The sequence below is a fragment of the Mauremys reevesii genome, linkage group 16 (assembly GCF_016161935.1).
Source record: "Mauremys reevesii isolate NIE-2019 linkage group 16, ASM1616193v1, whole genome shotgun sequence".
NCBI classification, from domain to species: domain Eukaryota; kingdom Metazoa; phylum Chordata; order Testudines; family Geoemydidae; genus Mauremys; species Mauremys reevesii.
This window is the reverse complement of record NC_052638.1, coordinates 26,617,636-26,637,252: the sequence shown is the minus strand read 5'-3', so window position 1 is coordinate 26,637,252 and position 19,617 is coordinate 26,617,636. Positions and strand designations below refer to the sequence as shown.

The window sequence follows — 19,617 nt, the reverse complement described above, 5'->3', positions numbered from 1 at the left end:
TGCTACTATCTTCTCCAAAACATTCATTTGAGAGTTTGTTCTGAGTTAATGAAAGCCCATCAAACTTTTAGGCCCTTGGATCAAAACATTTGGCTCTCCCCAGGCTAAGAGTTCTTAAACTACTCTACTAGGACTACATAAATGTTACTTTTTAATCCAACTTCCACCTGCCTATTCTGTGACTGCATTACACTCCTGTTCACTTTCCAAATTAATACCCCATATCATTTAAAAAAAACCCCAACACATTACTCCTCCCCCTTCATTAATCCTACTTTCCCTACAAAGGAGTATTCCTGGATTTGAAAATCCATTACTTTCTGCAACCAAGGTTCCTGTACAGACATGAACTCTACAGCAATATCCAAATTGTGTGTTAATAAATTTGTTTAAACTCCTGCCCTGAAGACACCACACTTCAAACATTTCCTGAAGAGTGCATAAAACCACTAGTAAATACATCATAAGTGACTGGTGAGAAAGCACTTTGCAGATATGCTGCACTGAAAGTTCTCTAATTCCAGTCTAATATAATTTAACAATGATGTTGAATTTTATCATGTTCTTTTAGTCAACCTTTTTAACAAAATTGTGGACAGGAATAGTTAAAGACCTCCACCATAAAATAATAATAATTTCTGCACTAAGGAAGGAAACTCGTCCAACTTAACTATTACATATCAAAGCAGCAAATCTCATTAATGGCTTATGCAGCTACAATATATTCACTAATTTCTTTCCCGCCTCTCCTTCTATATTGAGTTTTAACAACCTAAGCTTCCCCACATCACCTGTTTCTCCTAAAGTGCCTTTGAAGTTCATTTCTCGAATTCATTCTTCTCCTGGGACATCACTGCAGCATCCACTCTGTTCTCTGGACACTTCAGTACAATACTCTAAGGCCTGGACACTTCAGGGGGCTCTGCATGGGGTGCTTAACTGGGTGCACTCTCTGGTCAGGCCGGTCCCATAGTGCCCTCTCCTGAGGAGATGGAAAGAGCTAGGGGGAGCGGGAAAGAGGTGTTGGAAAGGAGAAAGATTGGGGGAGAGATAGGAGAGGGGGATGAAGCTAGACTCCCCCTTCCCAGCCTCTGTGCTTTCCCCTCTCCCCCCACCCTGACTCCTCATTTCTTCCTCTCCTCCCATTAGCCCCATCTCCCCTCTCTGCGCCCTTGCTGGCTTCCCCATCTCCCCACAGCCCCGGCCCCCCTTTCTCTTCCCCTCCCCACCCCTGTCACTCCCCGGCTCTTCCCCGCCCCGCTCTGCCTGGTCCCTCCCCCCGGCGCCCGGCTGAGGAGCCGCCGTTTCCGGAGTACACAGAGCGGGGCTGCTGGCCGTGCTGTGCCGTGAGGGGGTGACTGGCCGAGGCAGGCAGGCAGGTGAGCGAGCGGTACGCCCGTCCTCCCTGGTCCGGGCCCGGCCCGCGGGCTTAGCTGTCTCCTTCCCGCCTCCCGCAGCGGCGGCGGCTCCCGGGGGAGGCAGCAGCCCCACGGCTCGGCTGGCGGGGGCCTTGGTGGGGCGCGAGACCTGGGGATGGCAGGGGCAGGGCAGCATTAACCCCCGCCCCCCGGCCATGAGGGGAGAGCCCCTTAAGGGAGTAATCGCCCGGGGGGGGTGGCGGGGCGCCCCCTGGCTGGGAAGGGGCGCCTATGGGGGGCTGTGAGGAGACTCTCCGGAGGGGCTGGGAGGTTAGGGGAAGCCCCTCGGGAGGTAGCGCCGGGCAGGGGAAGCCCCTGGGGAGAGGCTGGAACGCCCCAGGGCCCCTGTGGGTTGAGCCCCTCCGTCAGAGGGGGGGTGCTGATGGCCGGCCCCCTTGCGGGTGCGGGGAGGGAAGAGGGGGGATTGGGGTGCAGCGAAGGGGCCAGGGCGCCATATACACCCCCCCCCACACACACACACACCCCACGGCTGGTGACCTGCGTGTGAGAGTTTCGGGTGAAACCGGCAGAGACTGCGCCTGCGGGAATTCCAGTGCACCTTCCTGCTAAATAGTGACCCGCCCTGAAATACTCTCTGTGAGAGTGAGTGAATGTGAGAGCTGCCGCTGCCAGGCTCTAGAGAGGCCTTCTCTGATCTCACTCACTGGAGTCAGCCTCCCCGAGAGAGGGGAAAACATGATACAGAACAATGTAGGCAGAGGGATTCTTAGCTCATGCAGGCACCAGCCTTCTATGGGTTTATAAACCCTCTTATCTCCAGCCTTGTACACGTAAAAAGGAGTGAAATTGTGACCACTCTGCTGACTGCAGTTTTAGTCAGTGTCTTACATTATATTATTTTGTATGGTACTAGCTGGTGCTGTCTTTAATCACAGAAAGGAGCTATGTCTCTTATGAGCAGCAAAATTCTAAATACATTAATAACTCATTATGTGTAGCTAAAGCTTTTCTGAAGTACCTATAACAATATTTCAGTACTGACTGTTGTAGCTTGCTAAATTTATATCGACTTGCATGAGTTTTATTCATGATTTAAGATTTTGGATCTAGTGTGTTAATGGTGCCTTTTCAGTTTCCCTCACTCAGATGTGTCAGTTTGAGAAAGTCTTGTTGTGTGGTAGTTATGTACTTTAAATGAAGAATTGGTAATATATCTAGATCTAAACCAACAACTATATGTTACATTTATATGTTGAGACTCTTTTACATCCTAGTCACAAGTATGAACCAGCCCTTATTTTATTATTTTTTTATTTTTTTATTTATTTTTTCTAGAGGAACTTTGCATCTGTAGATGTTTGGATATTCTGGTCATGGGTGTGATATAAATGAATGGTAGACAGTTAAGGAACATGCTTTCCTGTGTATTTTCCGGTACTTCTGGTAAGGCCAGAAATACTGAGACATCAACCTTTCCTACTGATATTTTGTTATTTCTGATTCAGAACCAGGACGTGCACAGGTGTGAGGAAAATTAGAAATAATATATGGTTAGCCAAAACCTTTTTTTTGAGGTTCAGAAGTTTTGGTCAGTTGTTAAATAATCCCAAAGTAATGCTTAAATAACTGATATAAGCTGTATTTTTAAAAAATTCTAAATTTACATGCTGAAACCATTTGTTTACTCACCTGCAACCTTCCTTAATGCCTTATATCAATGGTTCTCAACCAGGGATACGTGTATCCTTGCGGGGGTACACAGAGATGTTCCAGGGGGTACAACAACTCATCTAGATATTTGCCTAATTTTACAACAAGCTATACAAAAAGCACTACTGAAGTCAGTACAAACTAAAATTTCATACAATGACTTGTTTATACTGCTCTATATACTATACTCTGAGATGTAAGTACAATATTTATATTCCAATTGATTTATTTTATAATTATATGGCAAAAATGAGAAAGTAAGCAACTTTTCAGTAATAGTGTGCGGTGACACTTTTGTATTTTTATGTCTGATTTTGTAAACAACCAGTTTTTAAATGAGGTGAAACTTGGGGGTACGCAGGGCTGACTCCAGGGTTTTTGCCACCCCAAGCGGCGGGGGAAAAAAAAAGAAGCCGCGATTGCGATTGGCGGCAGTTCCACCGCGCCGCTTTCTTCTTTGGCAGCAATTCGGCAGTGGGTCCCTCGGTCCCTCTTGGAGTGAAGGACCAGCTTCTGAATTGCTGCCGAAGAGCCCAACGTGCCGCCCCCTCCCCTTGGCCGCCCCAAGCATCTGCTTGCTGGGCTGGTGCCTGGAGCCAGCCCTGGGGGTATGCATGACAAATCACACTCCTGAAAAGGGTAAAGTTGTCTGGAAAGGTAGAGAGCCACTGCCTTATGCCATGTTCTTCTAATCTTCCTTATCCTTTTCTCTTCTGGTCTCACTACACTCCAGCCCTCTTTTCTTTCACTTTTTCCCCAATGTCCATCATTCTTAACCACCTTTTCTTCCTTCCCACTCAATGCACCTCTATAATCATCAATTTTCCTCTTTTGCAAAACTAAGGGAAACACATTGTCCTGTCCTGTAAGGTAGATGCATGTGTACGCATCCCTTTACGGGTTGTAGTGATTGTATCTTTCTGTAGTGTCCCTTGTCTCTGATAAAATATGATGTCCTATGGAAAAATATGATCCATATAGTTGCTCATGTGGGGAAATTGCCACCCCAAAGCAATGTGGCAGAAGACTTGAAAGTTCATTTTTCATGGTGGTTCTTGGTGCAGTGGGAGGGGTATAATGATGGCACCTGGAATACTGTTACTGACAGCAGATTATGGGATGATAGTGTGCTTTCCTGTCCCTAAGACCTACACCTTATCATTACTAATACTATCTCACATATGTAAAGCTCCTTTTATTCCAAAGGGTCTCTAAGTACTTAACAAACTATACGCTCAGATAAATTAATGCACCCCTGAAAGCAGCTCTCAGATGAAATGTGGAACTCTTTAACAATGAACAACAATACTACATGACAGTTTAGAACAGGAAGTGGAGAGTATCTTCTCATTGTAACTGCAGGGGTAATCATAGGTAAGTAGAATGTTATTACTAGAGTTAGATGTTAGCCAGGACCCTACCCCAGCTTTTATGAAGAGTGTCAGGAGACCATTAATAACTACACAGGGGGGTCAGGACCTTGGTTTTATGTCTCATCTGAAAGATGACTTTTACAGCAGCATGTTTAACTCCATTACAAAACAACATGCTGGGGCTGGTTCAGAGGGCAACTGACCTGATTAGACTTTACAAAATCTAGCTTGTGATAACATCAGCTTTTGCAGAACAAGATGGTATGTCTAGATTGCAGACAGTGCTGTATAAACTCAAAAACTCTGCTTAGTATAAGTTTAGCCATTGTAGAATTTGCCAGATGGAGGTGTTCTCCAGGTTCACAAGAAGTTAACAATTGCCTTGTTTTATTGGTCCTTTGTTTTTTAATCTTCTGTTGTTTGTATACTTTCGGATAATTTCATGATTGGATGAGTATAGAAATGCATTTTAATAGCCTTATGTTATAAGAGACTCTTTACCAATTGCCTTATTTTTCTAAAGCGACTAGTAGAAAAAATATGTGCACAATGCTTCTGTCCACAAATGCCAAGTGATGTTTGAATCATTGTTGAGAGATGCTAGTCTCTGTCTTTCTGGGGAGTTCTTTTTGACCACCCGCTCTGACTTTGCCAAAACTAAACCAATCCATCTTAAATGTCCACATGCAATTTATCAGATTTGAATTTTTCTGTGAAATTTGAAGCAAATTGGACACGATGTCTTGGTGTTTAAAAATGAGGTATTTCCACTTCTTGGGAACATTTTCAAACAGTGTTTTGTATTGTCATATCTAAGAAATGGCTTGGCTTAGCTATATGAGTTTTTTGTTTTATTCTTTTTTCTTCAGTAAGAACTGATGCTTTGAGTAGTCTAAGAAAAATTGGGGTGAATATCCTATTATGTGCAGTTGTTTCAAGGTTATAAAACCTTGCACAGTGCAAGTTGTGGGCTTCCAAAGTCCTGGATTGCAGCAGCCTTAGGATAGAAAAAGAGAGAGGAGAAGGAGAATGAGAACAGGAGATATCTAGGGAGTGTGTTCAGAAGTGAAAGAATGGAAAGAGAAGGCCATAAAGAGGCATATGGACTAATGTGTGTGTTGCTGAAGAACTGCTAAAATCTGTATATAGGAATAAAAGATTAGTATCTGTGTATATGGGGTGGGAATAACAGGCCCAATGTAGGACTTCTAACACTCTAAACAAGATTTGTTATGCTGTAGGACAGAGATTTTCAAGCTGGTACACAGGCTGCAATCAGGTGACACATGAGATTGCTTATCAGAATAAGCATCTGTTAAACTGCACTGATTAAAACAACAAAGATGGTGTAGTCAGTATGTTTGAATTTTAGATTCTATTCTATATAGGTTCGTATGCTGCGCTCATCACTTATATTATCTGACTGCCATCCAATATTGCATTAAGTGACGTGACTAACATCTGTCACATGTTTTTATTCCTTTATCTCCCCAAAGGAAAAAGTGTGTGCATTGTCTTGTTTTGGTAGGATGTTCTTTGTTTGTTTGTTTTGTTTTTTTTTTTAATATGTATCTTTATAGAAGGCATAGTGAACATTTTTTTATCAGACTTTTTAAAATATTGGATTTAAAATATTGGAAATCATCAGGGTGGGATGGAATCTTGTAACTAGTATGAGATGATAGCTCACAGATGCAGCTATATGAGAGCTTAATATCAGTGAGGAATCCAGTAGTACATCTAATTACAAACTGAATTGAGCAGTTGTGGATGTGTACCTTCAGCTAAATGAGATGTGATGTACTACGGCTTATGTTTGGAGAAGGAGAAATAAAAAATCTGTCCGTGCTAAGGGAAGTCCACAAAAGGGAACATAGCATTTGCTGAAAATATCTCTTTTTGCCTAATACTGTATTTATTTAAAAATGTTTTGAAGAATTCTTTGTATCTGTTTGGTGCTCTTAAAATGTTTACTTTCACCTTTTTCCTGTAAGCTTAGGGTATGCCCATTCATACTAATAATACTTTACATAATAGCAAAAATGTACAAGGAAACTTTTTAAGATGACTCATTGGAAAGATGTGCTAAAATGTACTCTTAAATTGTAACCTTTTCTTGTCTTTCTAATTACTTTTTAAAACTAAATCATTCTTTTAAGGTAGTATTTCCCTCTGAAATTAGTGGTAAGTATTTTAATGTTAGCTAAATCTTAGCAACATTTTTATTGTCTTGGAATAGGGACATAATCCTCCCCTGCCATCTTTTGTTTCTTGCTTTTTCACTTGCTTGTTGGATTTTTCTAGTGGTTTTTGGATAAGTATAACTGTCTTTCCCTAAGTTTTTCACCATTTCCTCTGGTCACTTTTCACTGTGCTATTTGTGTAATTCTAATCTTCCTCCATTTTGTAAACACATCTAGAGAATACAGATTATATGGAGAATTCGGATAATTTAGGACCAAAACAGGCTCTCCTTGAATTTTTTTTCAGGTCTTGGCTATGTTGTTTTTGTTCTTTCCTGACAATATAGTGGAGATTTTTAACTAAAACTTTTTAAACACATTAGCTGTTTTTTGGGTAGAAGAATGTTGATTGAACTTCCAATTCCAGCGCTGTAGTAATTACTTTTGCTTTGTAAATCAGGATTGTGCTCAATGCCCAGCATGAAGTGATACAGTGTGATTAAATAATATTCCCTGGGGGTTGGTTGAATCTTAAACATTTTGGTATAATGTGGAAATAGAAGAGCAGAATCCTGCTTTTGTTTAAATCTTTTCCAAACATGTCGTAAGGGAAGCTTGTCTTTCTCTTATCAAAATGATGTGCCCCTTTAATGTTCTGTTCTAACATGCTGAGTTTCAGGGTGGACTTTTTAAAGGGAGTCATGGAATATTAAAGTTTTCATCAGATGGCCAAAAGTTAGGAGGAGGGTAAAAAGACCCATTGTGACCTTTTTCTTTTCAATGAGGACCTCGCTACTATGATTCATGCTACAGTCACTTTAGTTAAATTATTCCAGTGCACTGTATCTCGAATCCATTCCGAAACCAAAGCTGGCAGAGAATGTGGTTCATGCTTGTTAGGTAGGGTATCTCACTGTGAGCATATTACCCTGGTGCTGCCTGTGGTTTTGGATGGTATCAAGAATTTCCCAAGACTTCCTGGGATGAAGGCAAATTCCTCTGAAGCAGGCCCAGACCTGCAGTGTGCAATATCAGATCAGTGGCTTTGTGGGATTTTTCTTCTTGAGTTAGGCAAGCTCCTGCTCCATCAATACAGATTGTAGATCCTGCAGATATGGTCTCAGAAAGGATATAGGCAGAGAGTAAAAAAGCATGAAAGTATCCTCCAGAGAGAAATAAGGCAAAACCCCTCAGTGTCCAGATCACATGTTCCTTGAAAACCTGTGGCTGAATTTCTGAGGTCTCTAATCCCCTTCATCTTCATGGTCCAAAAAGATGACTGCTTGTTTCATGGCTTCAGGATAAATTATCTACTGCCTATGATCAAAAGTATGTTGGTTGGAATTATGATGAACCATTTGGACAAGCAGCAACTTTTGCTACTTTTTAAGTAGCCATAAGCTTATGTGAGCCATTTTGTTGCTTCTTTATAAGAAGCAGACCTTTACAAACAGGCAACATAGGCAAGTTCCTTAATACGGTGCGGAAAGATTAATTTAACACTCTAAAAATAGTGTCCCCCTTTAGGCAAAGATAAAAACTTACACTTATTTTAATACATTCACAGCAATCCTTTCCCCAAATCTCCATGTTAACTGCTATGTAAGACCTGCACACAATAGAGCTTGGTGATATGCTGATTCTGTAAAAATCAATTTCTTTTCCACGGAGGGAAATACCATTATTACCTAGATTATTTTCATGTAAACAAGTACTTGTTGACTTTTACATTTTTGATGTAAAACCTCATAACGTATACAATTCTCTGCTACCTTAATTCAGTTCCTTGTAGACAACTAAAATCATCCTCATGAGTTATTCAGTTTTTATCCTGTTTATTTAAACATTCCAATCATTTCCAGGACAACAAATCATAATGTCAGATTCAGCACTTTGACTCAGTTTCGGGCCCAAAGTGGGGTATGACTGTATAGAAAGAGTCAATTGTTTAAAAACAAAAACAAAACAAAACAAAAATTGGGTAATTAGCAAACTTGGTACAAAATTATGAAACATAATTTAAAAGTTGAAGTAGATTTGAATTTAGCATGAATCAATTTGGAAGCTCTTGCGTGTCTTCTAATTCATATTACCAATACTAAGTAGAATGTCTAATTTTTTTCGTATCATATTTAGTCTTCAGAGTGAAATAGCAATTTAGGGATTTGGGGGCAGGAAGTAATCTAGTATGGTAATCTTTGTTCATAAGCAGTTATTATTTTTATCATTGTGGAAAGGTAGTACATTTGACCTGTGCTATTTTGAAATTAATCTATTGCTTGGTTTTGTGGTTAAAAAGATTTAGGTCTGGTTAAGTGAAATCTATTGCTCTGCAGATGTTACTGGATGTGAAATCTGTTCAAAACCACTAATGATACATATTTTGTTTTTGTATAGGAATGTCACATTTTTGTGGTGACGGATAGGTATGATAGAGTAAATCTGTAGTCAACACACAAGATTTAGTGAGATCATTTTGGGAAAAGACAGTGTATTTTTTCCTTTGAAGAATTTTTTTTCCAATTCATTTTCTGGAATGGTTTATATTTTTATGACATTTGATTAAGCTATGCATGTGGTCAGTTAGATAACTGTTTACTAGAATGTGATTCACCCTCTAATTATGTATCCTCTGCACATCTCTTAGAGAGGTACCAGAGGCTCTCTTTACTTCACTCATCTCTCCATACCACGGTGACCATATTTTCAGCTGAGGGCTGGATGGGTTCCCTTCAGATTGTAAGGGTGGTTGTTTGAACAACACGAGGTGTTCCTGCCACCTCAGGAGTGCACATTCTGAGCTCCTTCTGACCTGATGTTTAAAGACTAGGCCTAGAAATCTCTTCATGACTTCAGGTCAACTCTGGATGCCCTTCTGGAAGGTATGCTTTAGTCAAACATAAGTTACTTGGATCAATACGTAGATAAATGGGTGAAATGTAATGGACTGCAACATGCAGGTCCCTTCTGGCTTTGAAATCTATTAATCGGTTAAACAGAATTTGGATCTTGGAAATGGCAGTGTGTCAGTTCTAGAGCTTGATTTTTATGGCAAGTTAATGCATTTTCAAATACTTTAAATAAAGCTATGCTAGTCCATTTCTGTGCACACATCTTTAAATTAGCATGTGGCAGTGCTGCTTCATTTGATTGTTTAAGTACAATACAAAGGTGTGAAATCTTGCCAGTTTTAAGTTTCTTTTGTTGGTGACTTTGCTCACCACTTCAGCCGTTGGTATGCAAAAATGTGGAGTTCTCCATAAAGTCCCCTCTTCCCACCCTCCTACTCATTGTTTTTAGTTTAGAGTAGTGAATTCTCATTTTGCGGGCAACTTGATGGAAGAGAGATCCTCTTATGGATCTGCGTTCCCTTATGTTTTGAAATCTTCTTATCTATGTCTCACCAAAAAGCTCTTAATGGACTACAAGTCTGAGAACCACTGATACAGAGAGGGCCAGTCTGTCTGATGCTGGTCTGACTGGGAGACGATGTTGCCACAGTTGTTTCATGTTAAAAGCCAAACTTCTTTTTGTGTATGGGGGGAAGTTGTATACTAATTAATTATGTTTTTTAGTCTAGATTGCAACCATCCATTAGCTGCTGCTCTCTTTACTGTTACATTTTTGTTGCCACTGACATTTTGCTTGCCAGTTTCTTAGAAACAAACAAACAAACTTTATTTGTAAAAGCTGTTGCAGTTACAAATGCAATACTAATGAAAGGTAATACACGTGACTTATGGGGACTTAGAAAACATAAATTTTTTCCAAGCCATTGATGTAAAATTACAAAGAAGAAGATTCTACATAGACACACATAATTAAATACAGTATTTAAATTTTAATATTTTAAAACATAACTGTCAACAGGAAGTAGTAAATCCATATTCTGTTTTGAAGTGCTTTAGCAGACACAGGGCATTTGTTTTTCAAAAGTTTCTTTTTTCTCTGGGAAGTAAATGTGTCTTGTCCACCTGATTGCCTCCTCTTACTTTGTTTTGGAGTGAGAAAATTGTGTATCTGCTGTACTGGTCTCCTTTTGTTGTCCCTGTTAACTTACATGATAAACATGAGAAAATACAAGTAGTTATGGTAGGCTACAGAGTGAGGCTTTGTGTACATCTGAAAGTTGCACAGCATTCACTATACCAATATAGTTAAAGGAGTACAACTCTCACTAGTAAAGATGCAGTTATATTGCATAAAGGTGCATTATACAGGTATAAATTGATGTGTATACCTGTACAGGAAGAGGAGTAAGCTATACAAGTATAGGGCACTTTTATGGCAGTATAATTGCATCTACACTAGCAAGGGTTTTACTGATTGTACAAGCTGCACTATTGAACAGCAGTGTCCCCTTAATTCTCCAGCCCGGAATACTTTTTACAATTCTTTTCTAGTAAACAGCAAACCCCTCCAGGCTCTGTTCATTCTCAGCCATTCGCATGCAAAGGCATATCCAGCAAAGTTACATGAATGCTCTCCCAGCCACTCATGAATAGACACAGGGTGACGTTCAGAAATTCTTAGCCCAGCCTCACACCCCAGAAATGTGCATCTTTCACTCTCTAGCACTCTACTGAACAGAGCACTCTCATTAAATAATTTGTCATTTTTATCAAAGAAAATGATTATGTCACAGCCTTTGTTAATCTGAGTAGCGATTCCCCAGACGCGTCAACGAAATCACACTGGTTTAGATGAAACATTAAAAACAAGTTTATTAACTAGAGAAAGATAGATTTTATGTGATTATAAGTGAAAAGGCATAAAAGTTAGCTTGTGTGTTTATCTTTTATTTTTTTTGTAACCAGTTCTATTTCCTAAACTTTACCAAGCTAAATAAGATTTGAAAGCAAAAAATGGTTTCTCACCCAAAAGCTAGAAGCTAGAAAACTAGAAAACCTTCCAGTTAGGACTGTGCCCCCCCACAGTTCAGTGATGGTTCTTTGTCTTTCAAATGCTCTTGCTGCCATGTGTAGAGATGGGGGAGAAGGAGTAAATGAGGAAGCCATGGTCTCTTATTTTATACCCTCCTCCTCTCCACATCTGATGACCTTCAGGGCTTGTTGCAAGACTCATCTTATTTTCTCAAGCTTTTGAAAATGATAGGGAAATGAAATTGTAGGAGTGGGGAATTGTCTGATGGGGTGGGGGTGAGGAAAGGAATTTATGATGGGTTAACTTAAAAATACATGTGTAGCAAGTTCATTATGTCAAGATCACTTAGAGTATAGCTGGATGCCTATTTTAGCAATTCTGTAAATAGAAACAATAGTATTTCAGAGACCTTCTCCTTAGGTAACAACTGCCCTCCTTATATTTAATATTCAGACACTGGTGCCTTGTAGTTTGTAGCATGGGAAGACTGATTCTTTGTTTTTTGATTATGAAAAGCAGTTCTTTCTCAAACTGATCTCTGCCAGTTCTTCCAGATGGATTGTGTTGCCTCAGTGTTCACTGGAGGCAGACTAGAATGGTCAGTTGGAAGCCCTGCTGACCTTTATACAAAACACTTGCTCCCTCTTCAAGTTTTCTGGAGTTCTCAAATCCATTTTTTCTTCAAAATCTACTGAGATGTTGAAGCTGACTTTGTATGAAGGCTATGGGAAGAAAATGTATCTAAATAGCCAATTCATAGTTGTGATGGGGCACACACATCCCGCACTGGATGGGGAGGGTTATCCCTACATTGTGGTCTGAGGAAGCCATGTCCCCTCATCTCTACTGGGCATGCTCCAAATGCACTAGTATAAAAGGGAGCAGCTCAGCTCATTTGGGGCTGACCACTGGAGAGGAAGGATGCACGCCGCAGGCTCCAGCCAAAGATCAGCCGAAGCCCAAGGACATGGGAGCTGGAAATGCTGCAACTCAGGTAAACGCCAGGGTACCCACAGAGGCCCTGCAGAGTCCAGAGTTGCCGGGGACAGTGCAGACCAGGGAACCCGGAGGCAGCAGAGACTCCCAGAACCACAGTAGGAAGCAGCCCAGGGGAATTAGACTGTGGCCCTGTTAGTGAACTGGAATTTTGAGGCAGCGTGTTTTGGTTGGACCCCCCACACTGACTCAGTGGCATGTGCTCCTGCCACTCCTGGGCTGGGGCCCAATGCAGAGGGAGGGCCCAAGCTCCCCTACCCAAGCCCCTGCCGCTCCCCCGCTGTTTTTGTGCGTGGTGGCCACTAGTACTTACTACTTCATGGACAGGAGCAAACATATTGACGTTGGCCACCAGGCCTTACTGCCCTGCTAACAGGGGTGAATCTATTGACTGGCCACTGAGCCTAATTACCCTGTTGACTGGGGCGAATCCCTTGACTTTGTCTGGTAAGCCTTACTGCCCTGCTGACTGGGGTGAATCTATTGACTGGCCACTGAGCCTAATTACCCTGTTGACTGGGGCGAATCCCTTGACTTTGTCTGGTAAGCCTTACTGCCCTGCTGACTGGGGCATATCTATTGACTCCAGCCATTGGGTTGCATTGCCCTGCTAAGAGGGGCGAGTATATTGACTCGGGGTACGGAGGCATAGACCCAGGTTACGTACGCTCCGCACCTACACCCTAAGGGAGACGGGGCACACTTGCCCCACACTGGATGGAGTCCCCCCAGCCCTGTCACAATAGTTAACATTTCATTCTGTTATGACCCTAGAGGATTACACTTCATTTAACATTTGAGAAGTTTAAAACAGAGATAAATTGTGGCAAAGCCTTTCAGGGTACAATACTGGGTGTGGTATAAAAATCTAAATAGAATATGAGGCTTTCTGTCAATCCTGAACAACTATTTTCCAGAAACTTTAATAGTATAGACTTTATTTTCTTGCACTATTAAAACACTTTTTTGTTTGAGGTAGATAAGTAACACTTCTTACCAGTAAAAATGCTCTGTTTTGTCCAAGATGTGGACAAAGGAATGTGTACTTAAATGGAATCTACATACTTCAATCCTGGAGGCAAAGAAAGGCCAACAATGTGAAAGGCATCAAGACAAGTCAGTGGAAGAATTTCTTTTCCAGACACAAGAAACACATTAGATCAGACCAACTAGCTACATTTTACTAGTGACTGCCAGTTTAAATGATTTAATGACCGGCACATAACCACAGTTCAATATGCAGAGGAACTTTCAATCAGCGTTATAGTACAGGATCTAGAAATATTATTTTAATTTTAAATCTAATTGTATTGATTAGATGCAGAAAGGGCTGGAGGCCAGTGGCTTAAATTTTTAACAGTTGATTCATTCTCTAAAATTCTCCTATACCAGCCCATCCAGATGAGTTGCTTCTCAAACAGGCACATAGAATTCTTATTTTAGAGAAGAGACCTAGACTTCACTTGAAATATTGTCTTTAGTTAGGGAGTTGGGTAGAAAAAACCCCACTGTCATTCACTTTACTTGCCAAATCCACAGTCTTCTTTCTCCCTTCTTTTGCTGAATCCAGTCACCCTCATTTTCCCATGCCCCTCTTTTTTTCCCACTTGCACTTCCTCTTCCTTTCTCTATCTCTCATTTTAATGAACACTGAAAGATTTTAAAGGTTTCCTCCCAATTTTAATCCCAGATCTCAGAATCAATCACCTCTTTTGCTATTGGGTCCAGGGCTCCTCATGCATCTCCCACACTGTTGGTTTCTGTTCTGCTGGTGACTCTTTTCTGTTGATGTTTGCTTCTCCTTCTGTATGTTAATCAGATAGAGTGAGGACTGGAACACTAGCTGGGAAATGCAGAGCAAAATTTACCAACTCGAAGTTGTAGGAGGATTTCCTACCATTTTATATGGGTTTTGGTATGCAGGTTAGTGATACTTTTTTCTTCATTCTTTTTCCTTCCCTGCATCCAAGGGGCACTCTTTCGTCTCCCACACAACCAGGGTGTTTGTGTGGTAGAGTGAGAGAAGCTCTTGGTCTGTCATACTAAAACATTTTGATCACTGTTACTCCCATTCATGGCTTAATTCCAAATTGCTGCTATTAAAATAATTTTATAAATGAATGAGACACAATAATCTGTTTGGGATTTTCTTCCATTGTCTGTTTCTAAATTTCTAAATACAGGAGCTGGGAGATTTAAATTCTGCTACTATTGTTGAAAAGTCTTTAAAAGCCACAAATTTTACACCACATAAATGTGCTACCTTGTTTGGTTGTGCAGCAGCAGTTACACTATTTCTACAAAGGTGACATCAATGATACTGGAACACAGTCCAAGTGTAGGCATGTAAATTTTACATTAGAAACATTAGCAGGGGAATCAGTGCTTGCCTGTTTGTTTTGTTTGTTTTTACCTCTGTCTGTGGGGGAAAAAGAGCAACAGAGGAGTTTTAATAAGTAAAGTGAAAATAGGAGGCTGAATTTACTTTCTAGTGGCAGGGAACTCATGTTTTCCCAGACCTTTTAATTCTGTGGCAGAATCCCACTGCATGATTTGTCTTCAAGCAGCCGCAGAATGCAATTGTTGCATAAAAAATTGTTTCACTCTGCTTCTTTTGGGACATAGGTGGAAAAAGCCATTCTTTAACTTCCTGCTTCAAATATTTTATCTTCTCTCAGCTGGAATGTAGGTGAAAATGCCAGTGGCAGAAGTAGCAAACACAATCCCTTGCCACTAGCAAGAGCTCTCCCTCCTGCCCAAGCTCCTGTACTGCCAAAGCCAATGAATTGTGTCTATGCTGCTGTTTTGTCACTAGCACTTTCACCTATATTCCAGCAAAAGAGAAGGTAAAATATTTGAATACAGTGAGTGTAGTCATTGGGAGAAACATGCTCTGCACAGGGATGGATTAGGGTCTGTAAGCATACACAGTTGCTTGGGGTATCATTGCCAGAGTGTCTTGCTCTATTTAATAGTCAGATGTATAAAGAAGGGAACATATATTTATATATATTCAAAGATTTTACTACTGTTATAGAGGCCAAGTTAAATTTGAAAAAATTGATAGGTTGAAATGGAACTAAGTTCATGAACTCGAGATGAGTGTGACTTACGCAGCACAGTCCAGTGCAGGGACACCTCAACTACATTTAAGAGACAGAAACCAGTTTTGACTCTCTTGCAGCTGGTTTAAGTAGTTACTCCTTCCCTTAGCTGTGCAGATTCTATTTACTAGCCGTTTTTCTTGCTAAGTTTAATGCATTTAATTCAAAGCACCTATAAATAGGATACTTGATAAAGAAGGCATATATTGTCTCTCAAAGCAGTGTGCTTTCAAACATTTTAGAAATAAATAAAATTAGCTAGCTCTGTGGCCTGGTGAGTAGTGCTCAATGTTACGATGAAGGAAACAGAAACTTCATTTGTGGTTTCTTACTTCCTGGAGTAAGCATGCTGTGCTTCTGTAAGGGTGGGAGAAGAGGAAATACCTGTGCCTATGGAGCAGGTTACAGAGTGATGAAATAATGAAGAAATTTTCATTAACATTAATTCGGCTGTAGTATAGTAGCAACTGTGCCAAGTTTCTACTGATATTGAAAGGGATTGAAAGTGGCAGATGCTCAGGAGCGTTGGGGGCAGGAAGAGATTGAAAGGCCTAATTTCACATTTAAAAATTCTGATTGCTTCCTTAAAAAACAAAAAAAACAAAAAAAAACAAACAAACCCCACAAACTTTCAATAAAGCATTTGAGATTGTTGAACCCATTGTTAGCTGACTGGACACTGAGGCATTACATTGGCTAGGATGTCTTGGGGAATGGAATGAGCCATTTATCACTAATGGGAGAAGTACTTGTTAAAAAAAATCTTTTTGAGGATGTTGTATATTAAAGTGATAGCATCTATTTTGGTTGCAAATTTGACCTTTTAAAATCTGATTTTCCAAATCATATTTACAAAAGTGTAAGTATCCAAGTTCTAAAATTGACCATTCCATTGTTGAAAATTTTCAAAAAGCCATACTTTTTGGTGCGTTTAGTAACTGTGATCTTGAATTGAAAGCAGAGCAAGAATATTCTTCCCATTGCTTGATATTTCAGAATTGTATAAACATTGTTGCACATCTATATTTGCAAGCACTACTTTATTATTTAAGAGAATGCTTTGTTTCAATTCTTTATTTTACGTTTAGCCAAAACTAAGACAGAGTGTTGTGTCCCACCCTATCTCTAAGGTTGCCAACTTTTTAATCACACAAAACTGACCACCCTAGCCCCACCCCTTCCCCAAGGCCCTGCCCTTCCCTTTCCAAGGCGTGTTCACTACATTCCCCCTCCCTCGGTGGCTTGCTCTCCCCTACCCTCACTCACTTTCACTGGGCTGAGGCAGGAGATTGGGTGTGGGAGGGGGTGAGGGCTCTAACTGGGGGTGCAGGTTCTGGGGTGGGGCCAGAAATGAGGGGTTCAGGGTGAGGGAGGGGGCTCTGGCCTGGGGCAGGGAGTTAGGGTGCAGGCTCTGGGGTGGGGCTGGGGATGAGGGGTTTGGGGTGCAGGAGGGGGCTCCAGGTTTGGGGGGGCTCAGAGCTGGGGAAGGGGATTGGGGCTTGGATTTGGGGCATGGGCTTACCTCTGACATCTCTGGCACTGTGCTGTGCCCTAGAAGTGGTCAGCAGGTCTGGCTCCTAGGCAGGGGGGCCAGGAGGCTCTACACACTGCTCTCGCCCACAGGCACTGTCTCCCCAGCTCCTATTGGCTGCAATTCCCTACCAATGAGAGTGCGGAGCTGGTGCTAGGGATGGGGGCAGTACGCGGAGCCCCAAGGCCCCCCCGCCTAGGAGCTGGACCTGCTGGCCACTTCCGGGGTGCAGCGCAGTGCCAGGACAGGTAGAGACTAGCCTGCCTTAGGCCCCACAGCACCGCCAACCAGACTTTTAATGGCCTGGTTGGTGGTGCTGATCGGAGCCGCCAGAGTCCCTTTTTGACCAAGCGTTCCGGTCGAAAACCGGACACCTGGCAACCCTACCTATCCCAGCATGGTATACCTAGGGAATTTAGCACTATGAAGCAAAAACGTAGCATTTTAAATGGGTCATTGTTGTGGTTGCTCACTCTGTCTCCACCTTTTCTCATGTCACTACCCTAATAGAAGACCAACATATCCAGCTAACAGTTCAGGGAATGCATTGCCAGTCAGTCATTAGGAAATGTTTCAAACAATGTACAGTAGTAGATAGATATCTTCCCCATAAAGGTAGAGCATTTCTCCACCATCATTATTCCAATTATTTTTCTTCTTGCTTTGAGTGAACCACAGTAGCTTTGAATCTAGGTTTTCTCATGTGCAGGTGTAATGTAGTAACAGTTAAGTCATACCAGCAGCCTCTTAAACTATTTTTAACTATTGTGTAATTATAGGCATACACCTCACATTATTGAAGGCTTAGTTCATCTCATGCCTCAGAATCCATCTTTTAATCTTCCAGCCCATATTTTGTTCTCTACTTACTTGCCAAGAAAGCCTGGCTCCATTAATCATAACACTTAAAACAAAGGAGTATGAGATACATTCCCCAATATGGGATATGCAGAGATACACAATATTTCTGTGAAATCACTTAAAATTGATGTGAACCTGCCATATAGTGTATGTAGAAAAGAACTCAATTACAATTTAAAGAGCTACAGCAAGTTATTGATATGGAAAATTGTGGTAATATACCTGGGAACTCATTTTTTACAACAAATGAGATAAATAATTTTGTTACGCAACTTAGAAACTATATAAACTTAGTTCATTTAACCCTGGGATGATCTGGAGTGAAAACATGTTTGGGTGTTTCAAGCAGGACTTCAGCAGCTATTCTTCTCATTTCTGTACTTTCATATAAAAACTTGGAATAATATGAAACAATTTTTCAAATATTTAAGAGCTGCTCTTGACAAGTAATTTTGTATTAGTTTTTGTTAATTGAGCAATTTGTTGGAGACTAGGATGGTGCGACAACACAATATAACTTGAGAAATTTTTTAGAGCAGTTATTGAAGGGTCACTGGAAAATGGAAGTTTTGTCTGTTTTGCATTTTAAACACTATCATCCCCTCTTTAGAAGTCTAAAGATTTTCTCCCCTAAAGTCTTTTTTTCATTTGGCAAATGATTTTATTAACTTGATTAAAAAACATCATAATTTTATCATGAGTCTAGAGATATTTGGTGTTTTTTCTTAAAGCCTCAGCTCTTGCGGGCATTGATTATATGAGAAACTCAGCTTTTTCTTTTTTTTAAAAAGTTTCTAGTCATCCTGGCTGCAGAGAAGAAAAGTGTGGACCCCAAAGACTCAAAACCAGAAGGCAAATAGAAAGAACTCCAAATATATTATGTTTAAAATCTCATGATATATTGGGGACTGACTTATAATATTTAAATGCTTGAGATTGACAATGCTATATTTAAAAATGCAGAAACAAAATATTAACATCTTTATTGTTACTAGTTTCCAGTCCATTTCTAAATCCAGCTAAGGGAGGCTGCTGTGTTTTATTCAAAATGCCTCATCCCTCTCCAGTTTAAATTTTATTCACCTAAACTCTTCAGCCTGTTTGCTCTATTTACTCTTCCAGCCTAGTTCTCCTTACCGTTCACTGATGGAGGCCGTTCTCCCACTCTAGCTACTGCTTTTATAAAGAAATGTCACCCTTCTCAAATCTTGTCCCAAATCTTTAGTTCAGAAAGCAACAAACTAAAAATAAATTTTACCTCACAGATTTTCAGTTAAGTTCTAAACTTAAGCTGTTTGGTTTTCTAAAAAACTGATATCCTAAAGTTTTCTCCTGTCTTAGATGGAGAATGAAAGCTGAAATAGCAGTTTTAAAAGTCACAGCTATATTGACCTAGGATGCCATGTCCAAAATGGGATGGAAGCATGAAATTGTAGACAGAGAACATGGAACAAATGTCAGTGGTATTTATTGAGACATTAGTTCTGATTATTATAATATAGATTATTGTAAAATATACTATGTAAACTTTAAACATTTTTTGCTAAACTCTGTGTCTTGGTATTTGAATTGGGAGTCAAACAATCCCTGTGGAAC

General features: G+C 40.6%; 1 protein-coding gene across 9 annotated transcripts in view; it reads left to right on the top strand.

The window, feature by feature from the left end:
- Window positions 1-1,266: 1,266 nt before the first annotated feature.
- Window positions 1,267-19,617, top strand: part of GARRE1 (granule associated Rac and RHOG effector 1) — a 95,312-nt gene continuing 76,961 nt past the window's right edge. Inside the window, exon 1 of one of the 9 annotated variants that reach the window (XM_039502960.1) lies at window positions 1,267-1,379. The gene's annotated coding sequence lies outside the window, so the exon portion shown is untranslated. Of the gene's footprint in view, window positions 1,380-2,036; window positions 2,130-12,504; window positions 12,524-14,429; window positions 14,449-19,617 lie in introns of those variants that run through there. The other 8 variants (XM_039502962.1, XM_039502959.1, XM_039502955.1 and 5 more) reach the window with 8 other exon arrangements.